We start from the raw sequence: 19,933 nt of genomic DNA, 5'->3' as shown, positions 1-19,933 counted from the left end.
TCCAAAACCACAGGGCTTATTTGTCCCCACACTCATTTGTAATTTATTTCTCAAAGCAACCCAGTTCTGAGCATATACAACATATTTACAGTCTTTTATCTGCAGATAAAAAAAGGAGGTGCTGAATTGCTATTTTTACCCTAGTGAGAAGCAGATTTATGAACTTGAGTACAGTCTTTTTGTGTTAGGCTTACGAAACCCAAGCATAACACTTCTTTTCAAAACCATGTGTGTTGACTCCTTCCTTCTCATGTAAATGGCCATGTGATTCATATATACCAAGTTAGAGTAATATGTCACATTCTGTGATCGCTTTCCACAAACCTGACAATCATTATCACATTTGTGACAAAGTCCCTTTATCCCCTGAAATAGTCCCAGAGATATGAAATGCTCTGTTTGTCAGCTGTGGGGCAGGACCAATTACATAGAGCCTGTCACCCTAATCAGGCATAACCAGAGATGGAGACCAGGTTTCAGGGACGGATCTAATTGCCAAGTCAGAAGTGATGACATTCTAGTCACCTGCAGGTGTTTTATTGGCTGGAACAGGGCTGGTGCTTTAGGGGCCCAATGTCCACTTGCTGGCTATCCCATAGTGTCATCCAGGACAGGAGGATCCATAGCCTACCTGGCAGGTCAGACAGTGAGCTTCTTATATACTGAGTCAAGGAGTCAACTGGTGAACTGGTTCTCAAGCTGCATCAATGCCCAATCCCTCAGCCCACCACCACATGCACCACAGATTGGATAAATCCCTTCCCTCCCAGCCCTGCTGATGGGTCTCACCATTCTGAAAGAGCCTGTCCATAAATTACCCTCTGAAAATCCTGAATTCACGTCAGGTTCTCTTCCGATCTGAGGTGAACGGGAACGCCCGCAAACCTCACACCCTTTTCTGAGACACAAAAAGGCTTGGAGGCACTCTGCTTCTCGTTTCCCTCCCGATTTTCAGGTTCAAGACCTGAAAGGGCCTCAAACCAGGGTGAGACGTCCCCTGGGGAGAAAAGTAAGAGCTCCAAGGACTCTCTCAGGGCATTGTGATGCTGACACCCCCTGGGCCATTCCTTTCTCTTTTCAGACCCGTCAGCAAATCCTTGAAAGTCAAACCCTCTACCCTGCTGGGTTGTCTCTTGACTAACCTAATGACACTGGATTTATGTCCAGACATCCAGCCAAAATGCCTCACTTACTTTTGTAAAAAGGCTTGGCCCCAATATCAATTGGACAATGATTCTCACTGGCCTGAGGATGGAACTTTCGATTTTAATATCCTTACAAACCTCCGCAACTTTTGCCAGAGGAACAACAAATGGGCCGAAATTCCTTATGTCCAGGCTTTTTTTCTTCTGTGCTCCCACCCCTCTCTCTGCACTTCATGCTCTATGGCTCAGGTTCTTCTAGCCAAAGCAACCTCCAAGCCCTCACCCCTGGACAAACAGGCTGATGAAACTTCCTCCTTTTCCAATACCCTCAATTCAACTTCCTTTAAAAGACCAGGGTCTCCACCGTATTTAGGGAAACTATCCTCTTCTCCCCCACTCTACCCTCCTCTCCCTCCGGCAGTGCTCCTGGCACCATCTTGACCTCCCACTGCCAGCTTGCCTTCCTCTTTCCCCTTCTCTGCCAGTGGCGCTCTTGCCGCCATCTTGCCTGCCTCTTCCTCCTCCTCTGCTGGCGGCGCTCCAGCCGCCATCTTGTCCTTCTCTTTCCTCTTCTGCTTTAGCAGCTCTCCAGCTGCCATTTTATCCTTTCCTTCCTCCTTATACTCCAGTGGCTCTCCAGCCACAACCGTGCCCCCTTCCCCCTTCACCGGCTCCTCCACCACTGCCTAATCCTTCACTGTCCTCAACAGCCTGCCACCCTCACCTGTAAGCTCCCATACCCACTCAAAAAGTACTTTACTCTGTACCCTCAGGAAAGTTGCAGGACCTGAAGGGTTAATTCAAGTGCACACTCCCTTCTCCCTGGCTGATCTCTCTCACATTGAAAAATGGTTGGGCTCCTTCTCCAACAATCCAACTACGTATACTAAAGAATTTCAATATCTGACTAATGCCTTTGACCTTACCTGGCGTAACATTCATGTAATCTGCTCTTCTTCCCTAACTACAGATGAAATGGACTGCATTTTCAATGCAGCCAGGGCTCATGCTAACCAAGTGCATATAACCGGCCACACCATGTCAGTAGGGGCCGAGGCAGTACCAGATCAAGATCCAAGGTGGAACTATCAAATTAACACTCCAGCAGGGAGAAACAGATGGATTAGGTGAGACAAAATGCTTACATGCCCCATAGCTGGCATGCAAAAAGCTTCCCATAAAGTTGTTAACTTTCATAAGCTAAGGAAAATTACTCAAGGTCTTGAAGAAAATCCTGCCACTTTTCTAAAACGGCTAACAGAAGCCCTCTCCCAATATACCCACCTAGACCCTGACTTGGAGGCTGGTAAAACCGTCTTAACCACACATTTTATATCCCAGTCAGTTCCAGATATAAGGTGCAAACTTAGAAAAATCTAGGACAGTACTCAGGCCCCTATTCATGACCTGGTTACATGGCCTTTAAATTTTTTAATACTCATAATGAATTAGAGAGGGCGGAGAAAAAGTGCCGGGACTTCCGAAGGGTGAACTTACAAACCCAATCCCTGGTTGCAGCCCTGCAGCCCACTTCAACTGACAAGAAGCCTGCTATGACTAACCCACAACCAGGAAAATGCTTCAAATGTGGCCTTGATGGACACTGGTCCTGCCAGTGCCCCAATCCTCAACCACCCAATGGACCATGCCTTCTCTGTGAGAAAAAGCGACATTGGAAAAATGACTGCCCCTCGGCGCCTACCCATGAGGGGCTGTCCTTCCAACCCCTGACCCACTGCTGGCAGTCCTGGGCCTGGCCACTGATGACTGACAACGCCTGGCCTCAGTGACTCTGATAACCTTCGTCAAGCCCAGGGTAACAATCAAGGTAGTGAGAAAGTCCACATCCTTTCCAGTGGACATGGGGGCTACCTTCTCCATCCTCCCCTCTTACTCAAGTCAACTTCTCCCTTCCCAGATCACAGTTATGGGCACAGATGGCCATCCTTTGTGCCCCTTAATTACCAGACCACTTACATGTTTAATAGAAGACTATGCCATCACGCACTCTTTCTTAGTGATGCCTTCCTGCCCCAGCCCACTAATGGGACGGGATCTTCTCACCAAATTAGGAGTTTAACTTCACTGGATACAAAAACCTCAAATGAATTTACTATTACCCTTATGTGTAGCCCCCACCTCCACCCAGAGTTCCACCCTTCCCTCACCTCCTCTACCGCTTCACCTAGTGAACCCAGAGGCCTCTACCGCTTCACCTAGTGAACCCAGAGGTATGGGATACTTCAACTCCCCTAATAGCTTCCCATCATAAACTGGTTCTTATCCAGCTAAAGAATCCCCCCTCATTCTCATCTCGGCCACAATTTCCCATCTCCATAACCCATCAAAAAGGACTCCAACCCATCATTAACCAGATCAAGGGAAAGGGACTCCTCATACCCACTAACTCACCATATAACACCCTTATTTTGCCTGTTAAAAAACCTAATGGTTCTTTCATCTAATTCAAGACCTCGGACTAATTAATAAAGCTGTCATCCCCATCCACCCAGTAGTTCCTAACCCATATACTCTTCTCTCACACATCCCCCCTCACACCACTCATTATTCTGTCCTAGACCTCAAAGATGCCTTCTTTGCAATCCCTCTAAACCCTGCCTGTTACAATTTATTTGCCTTTATCTGGGAAGACCCAGACTCTTCGGCGGCCCAACAACTTACATGGACGATATTACCTCAGGGGGTTTGTGACAGCCCCCATATCTTTGGCCAAGCCCTAGCCAGGGGTCTAATAGGGTGCAATCTAACTCCCAGTACCATTCTCCAATACATAAATGACTTATTAATTTGCAGCCCTTCTGAAAAAACTTCCACAAAGGCTACAGCCACCCTATGAATTTTTTAGTTAACAAAGGATGCTGAGTCTCCCCTGCCAAAGCTCAACTCTCTTCCTCCACCGTCACGTACTTGGGGTTCTGCCTCACTCCCACATCCTGACATCTAACAGTAAACAGACAGCAAGCCTTCCAAGAACTCCAACTTACAGAAAATGCTGAACAAATTTTATCCTTCCTAGGTTTTGTGGGGTTCTTCCGACACTGGGTCCCTGACTTTTCCATCCTAGCAAAACCTCTTTATGAAGAAGCCAAGGTGATGCCCATGGGACCCCTGAACTACCCCACTACTATAGCCAAAACTTTTCTGGTTCTCCATAATGCCTTACTTCATTCTCCCCTGCTCACTCTTCCAAATCCTGACAAGCCCTTCTTCCTTTTCACCGATGAAGAATGAGGAATAGCGGTGGGAGTCTTAACCCAACCCCTGGGACCAGCTTATACTCCAGTGGCCTACCTCTCTAAGCAAATGGATAGCATCACCTGTGGGTGGCCTCCCTGTCTCCAAGCGCTGGCTGCAGCCACCACCCTAACTCGTACAGCTCTTAAACTTAATCTGGGTAGGCCTCTCCAAGTACTGCCATCCCACTGTTTACAAGATCTCTTATCCCATAAATCTCTCTGTGCTCACTCCTTCCCACCTCCAGGAATTTCACTTACTCTTCCTAGAAAACTCAGATATCATACTTTCTGTCTCACCTAGCCTCAACCCTGCAACTCTTCTCCCTCGCAGCCCCCTATCAAAACCCTCTCCACAGCCCACTCACCTATGCACCAAAATCGTGTAAGAGCTCGCCTCCCCATGCCAGGGCCCCTCAGTCACACCCCTGTCACAGGCAGACCTCACCCTCTTTATTGACAACAGCTCAATAATAGACCAACAGGGAAAGTGCAGGGCTTCACATGCTATAGTTTCTCCCATCAAAATACTTAAAGCAGTACGGCTCCCAGAGGGAACCACATCCCAAAAGGCAGAACTAATTGCTCTCACCAGGGCCTTACACCTAGTCAAAAATAAATCCACCAACATCTACACAGACTCCAAATATGCTTTTCTGATAGCACACTGCCACTCAGCCATCTGGAAGGAGTGAGGGTTCCTTACCACCAAAGGCTCACCTGTAATTAATGCTAAGCTTATCCAATGCCTGCTTCAAGCACTTCAATTACCACCACAGGTGGCCATCATCCATTGCAAAGGACACCAAACAGATAAATCTGAAATCACCCGTGAAAATAACTGGGCTGATGCTGTTGCACGGGAACTGACCAAAGAACCCTCACCTTTAAACCCTCCATCACCAATTCTTTTCTTTACTCTCCCCTCCTTCCAACCCATCTATTCTTCCAGGGAACATGAAAACCTCCTTGCACAGGGAGGCTCTACTACACCGGAGGGCTGGATCTTCCTTGATTACAAGATGGCTCTCACAACCAAACAGGCCCCCAGTATTCTTTCTCAGGTACTTTCATCACTTCATATTGGACCCAGGGCCCTCACATGGTTCCTCCAGCCCTTATTCCATCGCCCATCCCTGACTCACCTCATAATGTAGGTCTGCTCCTCCTGTCCCACTTGCCAGATAACAAAGCCCCAAGGAGAACTGCGCCCCACTTTCCCAACCCATCAACTAAGGGCCCACCTTCTTGGGCAGGACTGGCAAATTGATTTCACACACATGCCCACCCACAAAAAATTGCGATACCTACTAACTATAATTAATACCTTGACAGGCTGAATAGAAGCTTTCTCTACTACATGGGAAACTGTTGACATGGTAGCTGACATCCTCCTAAAACAAATCATTCCCCTGCTTCAGACTACCTACCTTTATCCAATCCGATAATGGCCCAGCTTTTATTTCTCAGGTAGTCCAGCAGGCCTCATCTGCCTTAAAAATAGATTGGAAACTACATATCCCATACAGACCCCAATCCTCAGGTAAGGTGGAATGAGCTAACGGTCTTATTAAGATGCAATTAACCAAACTAGCCGTTGAATTATAACCCTCCGAAAATTATACAAAATCTGGTGGAGTCATCTGTTTCTGGAAACTTCACCAGTGAGTACAGGTCTGTTACTGGATCCAGTGAGGACCTTTGGAAAGCTGGACACAGCATTATTTCCACCGTCCAGTCCCTGAGCAAGATGTTGCCCAGGATTCTGGTTAAGAATCAATTAAGGATAATGCTTTGTTTGTCTTGGTTCATTTTGTCCCTCCTCTCAGTTGTTGGTCTCATCACATTCTGTGTCATTCTTGTCATAATTGCCATGGGTCAGTCAAGTTCATCTGTCTGTACTCCCCTTCAATGTTTTTTGAAAAATTTTCAGGAATTTCAGCAGAGGGCTGGAGACTATGGAGCCCCTGCTAATGCCTTTGACTTGGAAAAATTCTACTCATGGTAGTGGCCAACTTTTGGTTCTGGGTGGCCTCCTGAGGGAACCACAGACCTATCTATAGCTTAATAGAAAAACCCAAGTGGTTACGGTCTTGCCTGGAGTCCCAAAAAGAAAGACCCCCCCCCCAGAGCCAAAACAGCCCTCTTAATAAAAACCTCTCAAAAAGAAAGGACTAATGGGATCCCAGTATTGACAAGACCATTGGAGGATCCACTCTTGATGGACCCTCCCCCATACCCAACAGCTTCTCGGTCCACTCTAAGACCAGAGGGGAGATATGGCGAAGAGGTGGCAACCAGCTTCTCTGATAGCCAGGAGGTGACCTTCAGTCCCCTCCATACCAGAAGTGGCTCTGCTTACCACCCTTCTTCTGATTCACAATCACGAGATTCTTCCAGGGCCCCAATTTTAGCCTTGAGGCAGGTTGGCCTTGCCCCAGGGGATGACCACCCACCTTTCATGGTCTATGTCCCCTTTTCCTCCAGTGATCTGTATAATTGGAAAAACCAGAATCCCTCTTTCTCTGAAAAGCCCCAAGGGCTCATCTCCCTCTTGGAGACTGTCTTTTTACCCTCCAGCCCACCTGGAATGACTACCAACAGCTCCTCCAGGCCCTCTTCACCTCCGAAGAATGAGACCAAGTCAGGAGAAAGACAAAGAAGTTAATTCTTAGACCTGATGGACCACCTACTACTGAATCAACCTGATTAGAAGCTGTGTTCCTGCCCACCCATCCCAGATGGGACCCCAACACTGATAGAGGTAAGGAAGCTCTTAATCCGTATCGCCAGACTCTGCTCCAGGGAATACAAGTGGTGGGCAAGAAGCTGACCAACTTCTCTCTGCTAAGCAAAACCGTACAAAAGCCAGGCGAGTTTCCAGCTGCTTTCCTTGAGCGCCTCCTTGAGGCATACTGCTAGTACACCCCCATAGATGAAAAAAAAGTTACAGAAATTAAAAGGATTTGAGGATAAAGTGCTGTCTGAACTGATAGAGATTACCCAAAAGGCTTTTAATAACAGAGATGACCCCAAGACCACGCAGCCTAAAAAATAGCCAGAATTTTAATATCCACAATGGCTGAATAGAAAAAACAAAAAGGTAGACGGGAAACTGTTAAAAAAGAAAGGGAAACCAAGGAAAAAAGTTGGGCCTAGGTGCAAACCAATGCACCTACTGCAAAGAGAACAAACAGTGGGCCAGTTGCCTACCTGTCTAAAAGACTAGACTATGTGGTAGCCAGGTGGCCAAGCAGCCTCTGAGCCATTGCCGCCACTGCCATTTTAGTCAAAGAAGCATCCAAATTGACTCTGGGACAGGACTTACACATAGTGGTCCCACATTCAATAGAAACATTACTAGAAAGACTGCCCGAGAAATGGCTCTCAAATGCCCAGATAACCTCATATCAGGTATTGCTACTGGATCCCCCAAGAATCTGCTTCCTAAAAATGGCAGCTCTTAACCCTGCCACCTTGCTTCCAAATGATGACCCATCCGACCCCATGCATGACTGCTGTGAGACCTTGGGATCTTTCATGAACCTGAAGGCTGATCTCACTGACAACTCCTGGCCAAATCCTGATGAAGACAGATGACAGCAGTTATGTCTCAGAGGGAATCAGGTATGCAGGGGCAGTGGTGGTAACTGCAGACTGGGTCATCTGGGTTCAGGCCCTAGGACATGAGACTTTGGCCCAGAAGGCACAACTAATAGCTCTGACCCAAGCTCTAAGGTGGGAAAAAGGGAAGAGTGTCAACATCTACACAGACAGCATATACATCTGTGCAACTGCTCGTGTCCACGGGTCACTAAATCAGGAGCAGGGACTTTTGACATTGGGAGGAAAGGAAATGAAAAATATACCAGAAATACTCGCCTTGCTAGAGACTATCTGGTTGCCAAAGAGGGCAGCCATTATACATTGCAAAGGACATCAGACTGCCAAAACTCAAATCACCAGAGGAAATGCCCTGGCTGATAAAACAGCAAAAGAGGTTACCCAAAAACCAGTGGGGATGCTGCAGATACTTCCTGTTTTACCGGGGCGAGTGCTTCTGAGCCCTCCAAAATATACCGGGGAAAAAAATAAACTGGGTGAAACTCTGGGTACCAAAACAGATTCAGATGGTTAAAAAAGTTCTCCTGGTTGGGAGAATCTTAGTGCCAGAGCACCTGGGGAAAATTTTGGTTACCCAGGTTCACCAAAGTACGCACCTGGACAGTACAAAACTAACTGAACTGTTACAGAGAGATTACTACACTCTGCAACAACCAGCCTGGCAGGTATCATCCAGATGCCATATCTGCACCCAGGTAAATTCCAGTCGAGGGAAAGAAATGCCTGAAGGAACCAGGCTGAGGAGACAAGCCCCAGGGGAACAGTGGAAAATAAACATCACAGAAATATTACCTGGTCCATATGAATACAGATACCTGTTAGTCTTCATTGACACCTTCTCTGGATGAACGGAGGCATTTCCTACCAGAACCAAGACAGCACAAATAATAATAAAAAAAAACAGTTTCTGAAATTGTCCCCCGATTTAGCCTCTCAACTGCAGTGGGGTCCAACCATGGGCAGGCGTTCATTGCCCAACTTACCCAATTGTTAGCAAAAAACTAGAGCTCAAGACTGGCAAAAACCGGGTGAGTCTCCTTCCATTTGCCCTCCTAAAAACTAGACGTACTCCCTATGTTAAGGGAATGACCCCATATAAAATCATGTTCGGGCCGACCACCCCCACTAATCCCTAAATTAGGGGAAGAAAAAATAACTAAATTAAATAACCATTCTCTTCTAAAATCATTACAGGCCCTGCAATCTGCCACCCAGCAAACTCAAGAACTGATGAAGGCAGACCATCCAGGACCAACAAATCCTGCCCCTAAAGAAATCTATTTCAGGTGCAGCCCGGAGACCTAGTCTGTATAAAAAAGCTTCAGCCAGCCACTTTGGAGGTCTGGTGGACGGGACCCCTGCCAGTTATCCTCCAAGGTCATCCTCCAAAATCGCAGGGGCTTAGACCTCCTATTTCTAAAACAAGCAGGATTTTGCGTGGCTCTCAGGGAAGCCTGCTGCTTCTGTGCCAACAACTCAGGGATAGTTAAAAATAGTCTGTCCCTAGTCCGTAGCAGGTTATGAGAGTAGGAGAAATGCCAAAAAGAACCTGAAACCAACTGGTATGAAAACTTATTTTCCTGGTTCCCATGGCTGAGCCCCTAATTCTCATATTATTAGGCTTAATGTCTGAACCCTGTATAATCAACTGTCTAACCTCATACATGCAAAAAAAGAATACAAACTGTTAAATGATTAGTCCTCCAAACCTAATATCAACAGATTTATAATCAAAATAAAGAAACAATGGTTTTATTCTCTCATAAAACCAGTGGGGAATGTGGAGGGCCAGGAACAAGAAATAGGCCCAAGCAGGGAAAGTCCCCAAGAGTTAAAACAATAACCACTGTTAGGGAACTCAGGGAACGGGATGTGTTTTGACAATGGCTAGTGGCATTTTTCTGCTTCTATGATTATGCTTGCTTGCTAGCAACTGCAAACCACAACATGATTTTAACCTTTATAAGCCCACCTCAAAAACCTCTGGGGGCTGCTCTCTGAATCTTCCTTCTTGGAGGTTTCTGAGGCAGTTGCCGACTGGCTAATAAAGATTCCAAATTGGCTTACAGTTTTGAATTATGTGATCTCTCTTTTGGTGTGCCCCACAACAACCTCCAGGAAGTTGTAGAGTCCTGCGGCATGATCAGAAAAAACCTTTCAAAGCTGCCCCATCTCCTAGAAAGGGCTCATCTTCCCGCTGAGAGCCTGTTTGATTTCAGGCCCATTTGTGTAGGAAACAGTGGCTGCTGGGGCATGAGGAATTTTCAACCCCTGATACACTGCTGACTTTGGTTAGACAACCTTAGCTCCTGTTCACTGTCAAGCTTGGTCTCATCTTGACATTTACACATCCTGACTCAGCAAAGAGGTTTTATGCTTTAGTCCTCTGTTTCTTGGTTTCAGGAGTGGTCAGCTTCTCATTTGGACTCACAGAGATACAGAACAGATCCATGTTTGTTGGGTCATTCTTCTCCTCTAAGAAGAAACCCTGAAGCTCTCACATCCCCATTTCTGCCATCTTCAAGTCTTCCTCATACGATCTCAGGCTACATTTTACATAGGACAGTCCCCTTGAGCCTCCCCCTTTATTCCAGCACAGGACGTATCTAACTGTGGCAGTCTTTAGAAGTTTGTAGTTCACGGAGTTCTGTCAGTCCCTGGTCATCTCTTGAAATTGAGAGTGACACAGCCTGCATCTTCCTGATTCCTGATCAAGCACAGCATCTGGCTGGTGTGGGAGAGTGGGAACCCAGCTCCCTTGTCTCAAGATAAACAAATTGTGGCGTGAGACTGAGACTAGGACCTCACCTGGAATCACACTCTCACTTGGCTTTTTTCCTCCTTGATTTCTCTGGAGCATCTCTATAGTATCACTCATGCACACTTCCTGTTGCAGGACCCACTTCTAGGAAGCCCCACTTAGGGCAGTATGCCACCAGCTGTGATGAATGAATGAGTGTTCATGCTGATAGACATCTTATGATTCAGTGAACAGGAATGCCATGTGTTTCCAGAATGGGCATTTCTGGAGAGGGAGCTTCTTAGCCACCTTTCCTCATTGCACCTTCATGCAAATCCTATTTGATCTCACAAATTCACGTCTCCTGGGAATTTCCTTTAGAAGGGATTCATGTACTTTTTCAGTCCTTGTTTCAGAGATTGGCCCTGGACTACCTTCCCCTTTCTCATGTCATCATCTCACCCTTCTTATACATCAAAACCTCTTGGGGATATGCCTCTTTCTGGAGAGTGGGGTGAAAGAACATTTACTTATGTAGTTCAAGTTTTGGTCTCTCTGCCACTTGGCTTCTTGGACTCCCTAACCACAGTCAAAAGCTCAGTCACTAGTCATGAAATGCAGATGAGTGACCCAATTCTGGACCACACACAATGATCATATTTAAAGACTGCTGTACAGCAGGAAATTTCCCCAGGGTATGTCATCATTCTACAAGTATTTTTTAAGCAATTGCTATGTGCCAGGCACTCTGATTTGTTTGAATTAGACCAATGAGGTCCTCACCCTCTCAGTTCTTACGTTCTACTATAGGGAGGCACTCATTCACTCAACTTGTACACATTAGATGCCTAATGCATTCCAGGTATTCCCCTAGATGCTAGGAACAAAGCAATGCACCAAACAGGAAAACCCCAATGCCCTTAGGGAGCTCATAACTTAGTAAAACATGAAAGAGTAAACGGTAAACAATATGCTTTCACACAGTGATTAATGCTTTAAAGGAAAAGACTGAATAATACTGTGTGGTTTGGGGAGGAAAATTATTAGATGAAGGGACAAAAAGTCCCTGAAGTGGTGTTTCATCTGAGACCTGTATGATATAAAGCTTGAGTCAGGTGAAGTAATGGAGGATATGGGAAGGGGGTGGCATACCCTTTGAGAGGCAAAGAATGGGCATTGGGACTGGAAAAGGGATGAGGAAAGAGGGAAGAAGACAGATTAGAGGGTGTAGAGTCAGATCACAAGAATCTTGTTGACCTTTAAATGACCATGAAGAGAAAAAATTGTGCAGTCTGTATTTTGGATGAAAATCTAGAAAAAAGGTGGGAGGTCACCAGGCAACAATTTGCTGAACTCCAGGCTCCTTCTCAACTTTGTAGGTCATGAATCTCACTTCTCTGCTCAGCAACATTTGCCAGAAATACACCATAAAACCTGTCCTACAAATTTAGAAGGATTCAAGGCATATAAAGTAACATTGAAGAATAGTAAGTACATATTGGTTTGTTATACTAATTGCTCTGATTTTGTGTATACTTGAAAATTACCAAAATAAAAATGGTTGTATATGCAGAATTATCCTACCTAGATCTGCTCATCTCCCTGGGTTTGATCCTAGATTATTGCAGCAATTTCCAGTAGGAGCCCATATCTTGATGGGATTCTCTCTCCTCCCTATACCTGCTCTGGACCAGCCTTGTTGGGGGCTTTCTCCCACCCATACATAGGTCCATATCCTTATTCTGAGAACTTGTGAATTCATTAACTTCCAAGGGACAAGGAAGAAATCTTTGCATATTTGATTTTGTTAAAGATCTTGAGGTGGGGGGGTTACTGAGGTTACCCAGGTGGGCCCAGTGCAATCACTAAGGTCCTTATAAGAGGGAGGGGCTCAGAGTCAGGTTGGGTGGGGAGTATGAGGACAGAAGCAGAGCTTTGTGTCACGTGCATTAAAGATGGGGGAAGGCAGTAACAAATCAAGGAATATGGCACCTCTGCAAAGCTGGAGAAGCAAATACCTGAGGTCTTCACACAAAAATCCAGAGGGAACCAGTTCTGCTGATACCTTGACCTTAGTCCCTTAAGACTCATTTTATACTTCAGACCCCCAGAAATGTAAGAGAATCAATGCAGGTTGTTTTATTTTGTTATTTTTATTTTTTTGCATGGGCAGGATCCAGGAATCGAACCCAGGTCTTCAGCATGGCAGGTAAGAATTTTGCCACAGAGCCACTGTTGTATTGCCCTCACTGTGGGTTGTTTTAACACACATGTATTGTGGTAATTTGTTACAGCAACTTTAAGAAACTAACAGAATAATTTATTAATATCTTATACAGTTTAAATACAAAAATGGATAGTGACAATGGATTCACAACATTATGAATGCAATTATTACCAACAAATTGCACACTTAAAAGTGATTAAAAGCAGAAATGTTGATTTGTACATATATTACCGTAATAAAAGTTACAAAAAAATTCCCCAGGACAACAACGTATCCATCAAGAAAAGGCAGAAGCCTCACTTCTATGATGGGCATAAGAACCACCTCTAATCAAATCCTGAATAACAATGGGCCTCCCTCTCCCAAAAGTAATTTCCAGGAAGCAATTATTAACTAAAGGCACACATATCTTTGGCAGTGTTGAAGACCCTGTGCACATCCAAATCTAAACTCTATCAGGAGTTTGCACAGAGGGAGAACAAGCTATTGGACACCTACATGGTGCAAAACAATAAACTCCATGAGCCATAATAGCAGTCTCAGAAAAAAATGTCCTATCTTAAATGGGCAATTAAAGAAACCATAATTACAATACAAAGAGGAATTTTATGGAAGGCAAAAGAAAAAACATATAATCTTCAGATGAAAAAAATAAGAAGACTTTCAAATGAGCAAAGAATACACACACAAACACACACACACTCATGATGACACCTCCAGGTCTGCCCGGGAGGAAAGCAGTGGAAATGATCCCATACACGGTTACCTTGGGGTGACCAAACATACTCTTTGATAGACACCCTATATTCCACCCGCACACAGACCACAGTCTAGGACATCCTGGCTGAACCAACATTCCATGTCTGTCTTCCTCAGCCTGCCCCTCCACAAACCTCTTCCTGGTAACCCTGGCCCCAACTTGATGTTCAGAAGGGGTTAGAGGTGAGCATGATAACAATGTGTTCAGCCTGCACTGAGCCCGAACAGCAAAGCCTTAGGCTCTGCAGTGCCTGGTTTTGTAGATATTACAAAATATCTACAAAATATTTTTTGGAGGACTGGTACTTGCCCTGATGCCCAAGGCTCATGCAGTATCTCCATTTGTGCTCATAGGGCTTGCCTCCTCGCCTGAATGCTATAGGGATCAGGATGTGTGCTCTCCTTATGGCTTAGTTGATGAAGCTTCTGGGCCACTTCTATCCCATCATTCTCCAATTTTGTGCCATGAAGTAGATACAAATTGCCTGTGCAGTAGGAGGCCTAAGGGATAGATGGGGAAGCAATGAAGTTTGGTCTATGGGCTAGAGTGTGTCAGGTGTGAGTGGAGGGGGTAGCATTTGGAGTCTGGGCAGAAAAGTCTGCAAGTACAGGACTGACCAGCACTAGATTCACACTGTCAACTGAATATTCATTGTGACATGCCGCCAGAACTGGGCAACTAGGGCAGAGCTCTAGTTGAACAAGGCTCGAATTTGAACAAGTCTCAGTGGCTTGGCCTCTTAAAAGACCTTCTTGGAAGGAGTTAAAGCCACCCTGGTGTTACTGGGGCTGGACATGTTGGGGAGTAACTTCTGGGGCCCATTGGTTGGAGGCAGCTTTTCTCCTTTGACAGGGCGATGGGCACTTCCTAAGAACTTTTCAGCAAGCGCTGTTCCCCAAGTGCTAAACCCTGGGAGAGTCTAGCCCCAGGTAGCAGTGCCCTGACCTTTCCCATAGAATCAGAAGGGCAGACAGTGCCCCTGTCCTTCTCACCTGCATCTCTTTACTGTGGGAGAGGGCCATGGGTTGATTCAGTCTTCAGTGGTTCTCTGTGAGGCCTCAGATCCTAAGTCCCACTTGTTCACCAGCTCTTCTTCTCCTAGAGAATTGTCCTAGGAGCAAGGAAGCACAGATGCTGCCCACCATGATGTCATATACCAGGGAAGCAGAACTTCTTCTAAAAAGACAGAGGAAACCCCACCAGCCTCCTTGTTTCCCAAGGGCTTTCAGGTTTTCCAGGCTGACGTGTGCTTTAACACCTCACATGCAGGCAACTCATGCATTTCCTGCAAGGGAAAGGTTGGAGCAGGGGGGCCGGGGTCTTTCTGTCCTCTCTATCCCCCACATTTGCATCTAGCAAGTCTTTCAATTTTTTGTGTAGATGAGTATTGACTTCCTTCTCCAGACAATTGCTAGCACCTTTTATTTTGGAAAGTATAACGTGGAGGAAAAATGATGTCTAGTTGGAGGTGGTACCAGATATCTTTGTTCTTCTCCACAGATATGAGTTTGGAAATGAGGCAAACTCTGGACCATTTCTTTCAGTCAGGTAGTGCCCAGCTGTTTTGAGAGATGCCACATGCAGTAATTGGCTATGTTTGGGAGGCAGAAAAGTCTGGGCTGAAGGATTTCCTGCAGCACAAGGGAGCAGCCAGGAGGAGAAGAAAGTCTATTTTATGTGGAGTGGAGGATGGCAGTCAAATTCCCACAAAGAGTGGCCTTTTAAAGCCATTTGCAAGCACAGACCCAGGTCTAGAAGTAGGCTCCAGGCAGGCTCAGATAAGGCAGAGAGGACCTTACATCTTAAATTCACCTTGTATGGATCTTTTCTTTCCCTGTACTCAAGTTAAATTTCTTTGTTTTTCTCTTCTATTTTGCTCATGACATTGTTCTGGAAGTTTTTCACCAGTTTTTATTTTTTATTAATATACATTATGTTAATCATCCAAAGTGTACAATCAATGGTTCACAATATCATACAGCTGTGCATTTATCATCACAATTGACTTTTTATTTTTTGTTGTAAAAAATAACATATACACAAAAAAGCAATATACTTCAAAGCACATCGCAACTATTGGTTATAGAACAGATTTCAGAACTTGGTAGGGGATAAAATTCTACAATATTATGTTTTTACTTCTAGCTGCTTTAAGGTACTGGAGACTAAAAGAAATAGCAATGTTAGGATTCAGCAGTCAAACTCATATATCAAACCCCAACTTCTCGGCTTAACTCTACCAACACCTTTGATCTTTCTCCCACTCTTTTGGGGTATTTGGGCTATGCCCATTCTAAATCTTTACTGTTAGAAGGGGCTGACAATAATATGGGATACCACAATGGAATTAGTTGATGTTCTGGAAAGGCGGGAGCTTCTTGCATTTCAGGACTTACGTGGTCCAGGGACCCATCTGGAGGTTTCAGGTTTCTGAAAAGTTACCCTAGTTAATGGAACCTTTGTAGAATCTTATACAATGCCCTGGGTATTTTTTAGGATTGGCATGAATGGTTTTGGTTGGGGTTTGGCAAGCTATGACAAGTAGCAATTCCTAACTGAAACTTGCCTAAAATATAGAGGATTAAAGGCCTTCATTCTCATTCTGGGCCCCCTGGGTTTGGATTGTTTGAATGATCTATCCACATGGGTTGAGTTAGATTATGTGCTACAGAAAATTTTGTTCCTGGACAAAATACATCTTTCTTCCTTTGGTCTCAAAGAGTAGATGAAGTTCTAAATTAAAGACAATGTCTTCCTCAGCCTTGTGTTCTGAGTAACCTTAATCCCAACCTGATTGGCTCCATTATTTTTTCTAAATGCCAGCTTATACATATATAAAACAGTCTCTCAAACTTCAAAAATGACAATTACCTGTCTGTTTTAAATATGACTGCTATAAGAGCTTACAATCTAGGCAGCTGTTTCTTCTAAATAGTTTCTAATTGAAACCATACAATATTTGCTCTTTTGTGTCTTACTCATTTTGCCACACCAAATGTCCCACAGGTTATTTCACAATGTAACATACCTCACAAGTTCATTCCTTTTTGTAGCACCACAATAATCAATTATATGAACACAGCATCGTTCACCAATCTACTTCTCAGTCAGTGCATCATTTAGCCACCTCCATTCATTGGGCATCATGTATAATGTTCAAAGTCAACAGTCCATCAACACGCTCAATTTTAGATCATTTCATTGCACCAATAGAAAGATAATCAATAAACATATCTTCCCCAAATAGAAAATACAAACCTCCCCTTAAACCTTGTCCTTCCCCTCATTATTTAACCTTGATGTTGCTGTGATATTGTAGAGGTCTTCCTGTTAAACATAGCCCATAACATGCAATAACAGTTTTCCCCTTATATCCTGAACTTATGCACTTTTTGTACAAGATTCATACCTTTGCAGTAATTCATGCAATAATTTATTACATTTACAGTGTTAATTGGTGGCCCATATGGGTTTATACAACCCGTTTCCATCATGTTCAGCTTCAATATGGTAATATTACCTATAGACCCACTAGAGAACCTCGTTCGCTTCTATCTATTCCCTTATGTTTATCAACTTTGTTAGCTAACAGTTCACCCATCTCTTACTTCTATATATCTCTACATCCTTTATATTCTGTATTATAAATCTCTGATAGTACCTTTGCCAGAATCATACAGTATCTATCCTTCTGTGTCTGGCTTATTTCATTCAGCATTATGCCTTCAAGGCTTATCCATCTTGTTATGGGCTTCAGGATGTCATTTCATCTTACCACTGCATAATATTCCTTTGTGTGTATACACCACATTTTGTCAGTCCACTCACTTGTTGAAGGCCAATTGTTTTGTTTCCACCTTGTGGCAATTGAGAATAATGTTGCTATGAACATCAGTGTGCAAATGTCTAGTTGTGTCATTGCTCTCAACTCTTCTGGGTATATACAGGGTAGTGGTATACTGGCAGGTTTGTATGTTGTAGATTTCTCAGGATTTTCCAAGTATAGTATCATGTCATCTGCAAATAATGAAAGTTTTAGTTCTTCATTTCTGTATGGATGCCTTTTATTTCTTTTTCCTGCATCTTCTAGTTTACTGGCTGCCAGAATGCAACACATCAGAGACAGATTGGCTTTCAATAAAAGGGGGTTTATTTTGTCAACATATAGTTCTTCAGAGGAAAGGCAGCTAACTTTCAACTGAGGTTCTGTCTTATGTGGGAAGGCACAGGGTGATCTCTGCTGGCCTCTCAGGCCTCTGGTTTCCAACACCTTTCCCTGGGGTGATTCCTTTCTGCATCTACAAAGGCCTGGGCTGAGCTGCAAGTGCTGAGATGAGGTATGCTGAGTTGCTTGGGCTGTGCTATGTTGGGCTCGCTCATTTAAGCACCAACCAATTAAATCAAGCATCATTCATTGCAGCAGACATGCCTCCTAGCTGACTGCAGATGTAATCAGCAACAGATGAGGTTCACATACCATTGTCTCATGTCCGCAGCAATAGAACTAGGCACCTTCACCTGGCCAAGTTGAAAACTGAATCTAACTACCACATTGCCTGATTGCTATAGCTAGAACTTCTAGTACAAGCTTGAATAATAGTGGTAACAAATGGAATCCTTGTCTTGTCTCTGAATGTTGGGGAAAGATTTCAATCTCTCTCCACTGAGTATGATGCTGGTTATTGGTTTTTCATATATGCCCTTTATCATATTGAGGAAGTTACCTTTGATTCCTATCTTCAGATTTGTTAATGTGTTGTATTACATTAATTGATTTTCTTGTGTTGAGCCAGCCTCGCATTCCTGGTATATACCCCACTTAGTTATGGTGTATAATTCTTTTAATGTGTTGTTGGATTCAATTTGCTTGTATTTTGTTGAGAATTTTCATGTCTATGTTCATTAGGGAGATTGGCCTGTAATTTTGCTTTTCTATAGCATCTTTAACCAGCTTTGGTATGAAAATGATATTAGCTTCATAACATGAATTAGGTAGTGTTCGTTTTTCCTCAAAGTTCTGGAAAAGTTTGAGCAGGGTTAGTTCTGTTTGGAATGTTTGATATAATTCCTCTGTGAAAGTGTCTGGCCCTAGGCTTTTCTTTGTAGAAAGATTTTTGATGGCTGATTGAATCTCTGTACTTGTGATTGGTTTGTGAGATCTTCTATTTCTACCTGAGGCAGTGTGGCTTGTTTTGCATTTTGGGGATTTTTTCCATTTCATCTAAGTTGTTGGCATACAGTTTTCATAGTTTTCTGTAATGATTTCTTTTATTTCTTGAGGGTTGTGGTAACGCCCCCCCTTTCATTTCTGTTCTTATTTATTTGCATCATCTCTCAGGTTTTTCTTTATCAGTGTTGCTAGTGGTCCATCGATTTTACTGATTTTCTTGAAGAAACAGCGTTTAGTTTTATTGATTCTTTCTACTGTCCTTTTGTGTTCCTATTCATTAACAATAGGAAAGATTAAGATTAAAAAAAATTAAGATTTTCTTTAATCTTTGTTATTTCTCTTCTTTTTTTTTTTGGTTTAGTGTGCTGTTGTTTCTCAGGTTCCTCTAGGGAGCAGTTAAGTCCTTGATTTTTGCTTTTTCTTCTTCTTGTTGTTTTTTAAATAGGCATTTGGGGCAAATAATTTCCCTCTGAGCACAGCCTTTGCCACATCCCATCAGTTCTTATATGTTGTCTTGTTATTTCCATTCATCACCAGATAGCTACTGAATTCCCTAGCAATCTCTTAAACAAACAACTGGTTGTGAGTTTGTTAGTTAATCTCCGTGTATTTGTGAAAGTTTCTTTGATGGTTGTTGAGATCCAGCTTCATTCCATTGTGATCAAGAAAAGTGCTTTGAAAACTTTCTGCTTTTAAATTTACAAAGAGTTGTTTTGTGCTTCAGCATATGATCTATCCTGGAGAATGTTCCGTGAGAAATAGAGAAGAATGCACATCCTGGTGTTTGGGGTGCAATGACCTATATATGGTTGCTAGGTCTAATTCATTTATCAAGTTGTTTAACTTCTCTATTTCCTAAGCTCTTCTGTCTGGTTGTTCTATCTGTACAGTACAGTGGTGTATTGAAGGCTCCTAATATTATTGTTGAAACATCTATCTGCTCCCTTCACTTTTGCCAATGACTGTCTCATGTTCTTTGGAATTTCTTGATTGGGAGGATAAAAGTATATGAT

The sequence above is a fragment of the Tamandua tetradactyla genome, chromosome 14 (assembly GCF_023851605.1).
Source record: "Tamandua tetradactyla isolate mTamTet1 chromosome 14, mTamTet1.pri, whole genome shotgun sequence".
Classification (NCBI taxonomy): Eukaryota; Metazoa; Chordata; class Mammalia; order Pilosa; family Myrmecophagidae; genus Tamandua; species Tamandua tetradactyla.
This window is presented reverse-complemented; position numbering follows the sequence as displayed.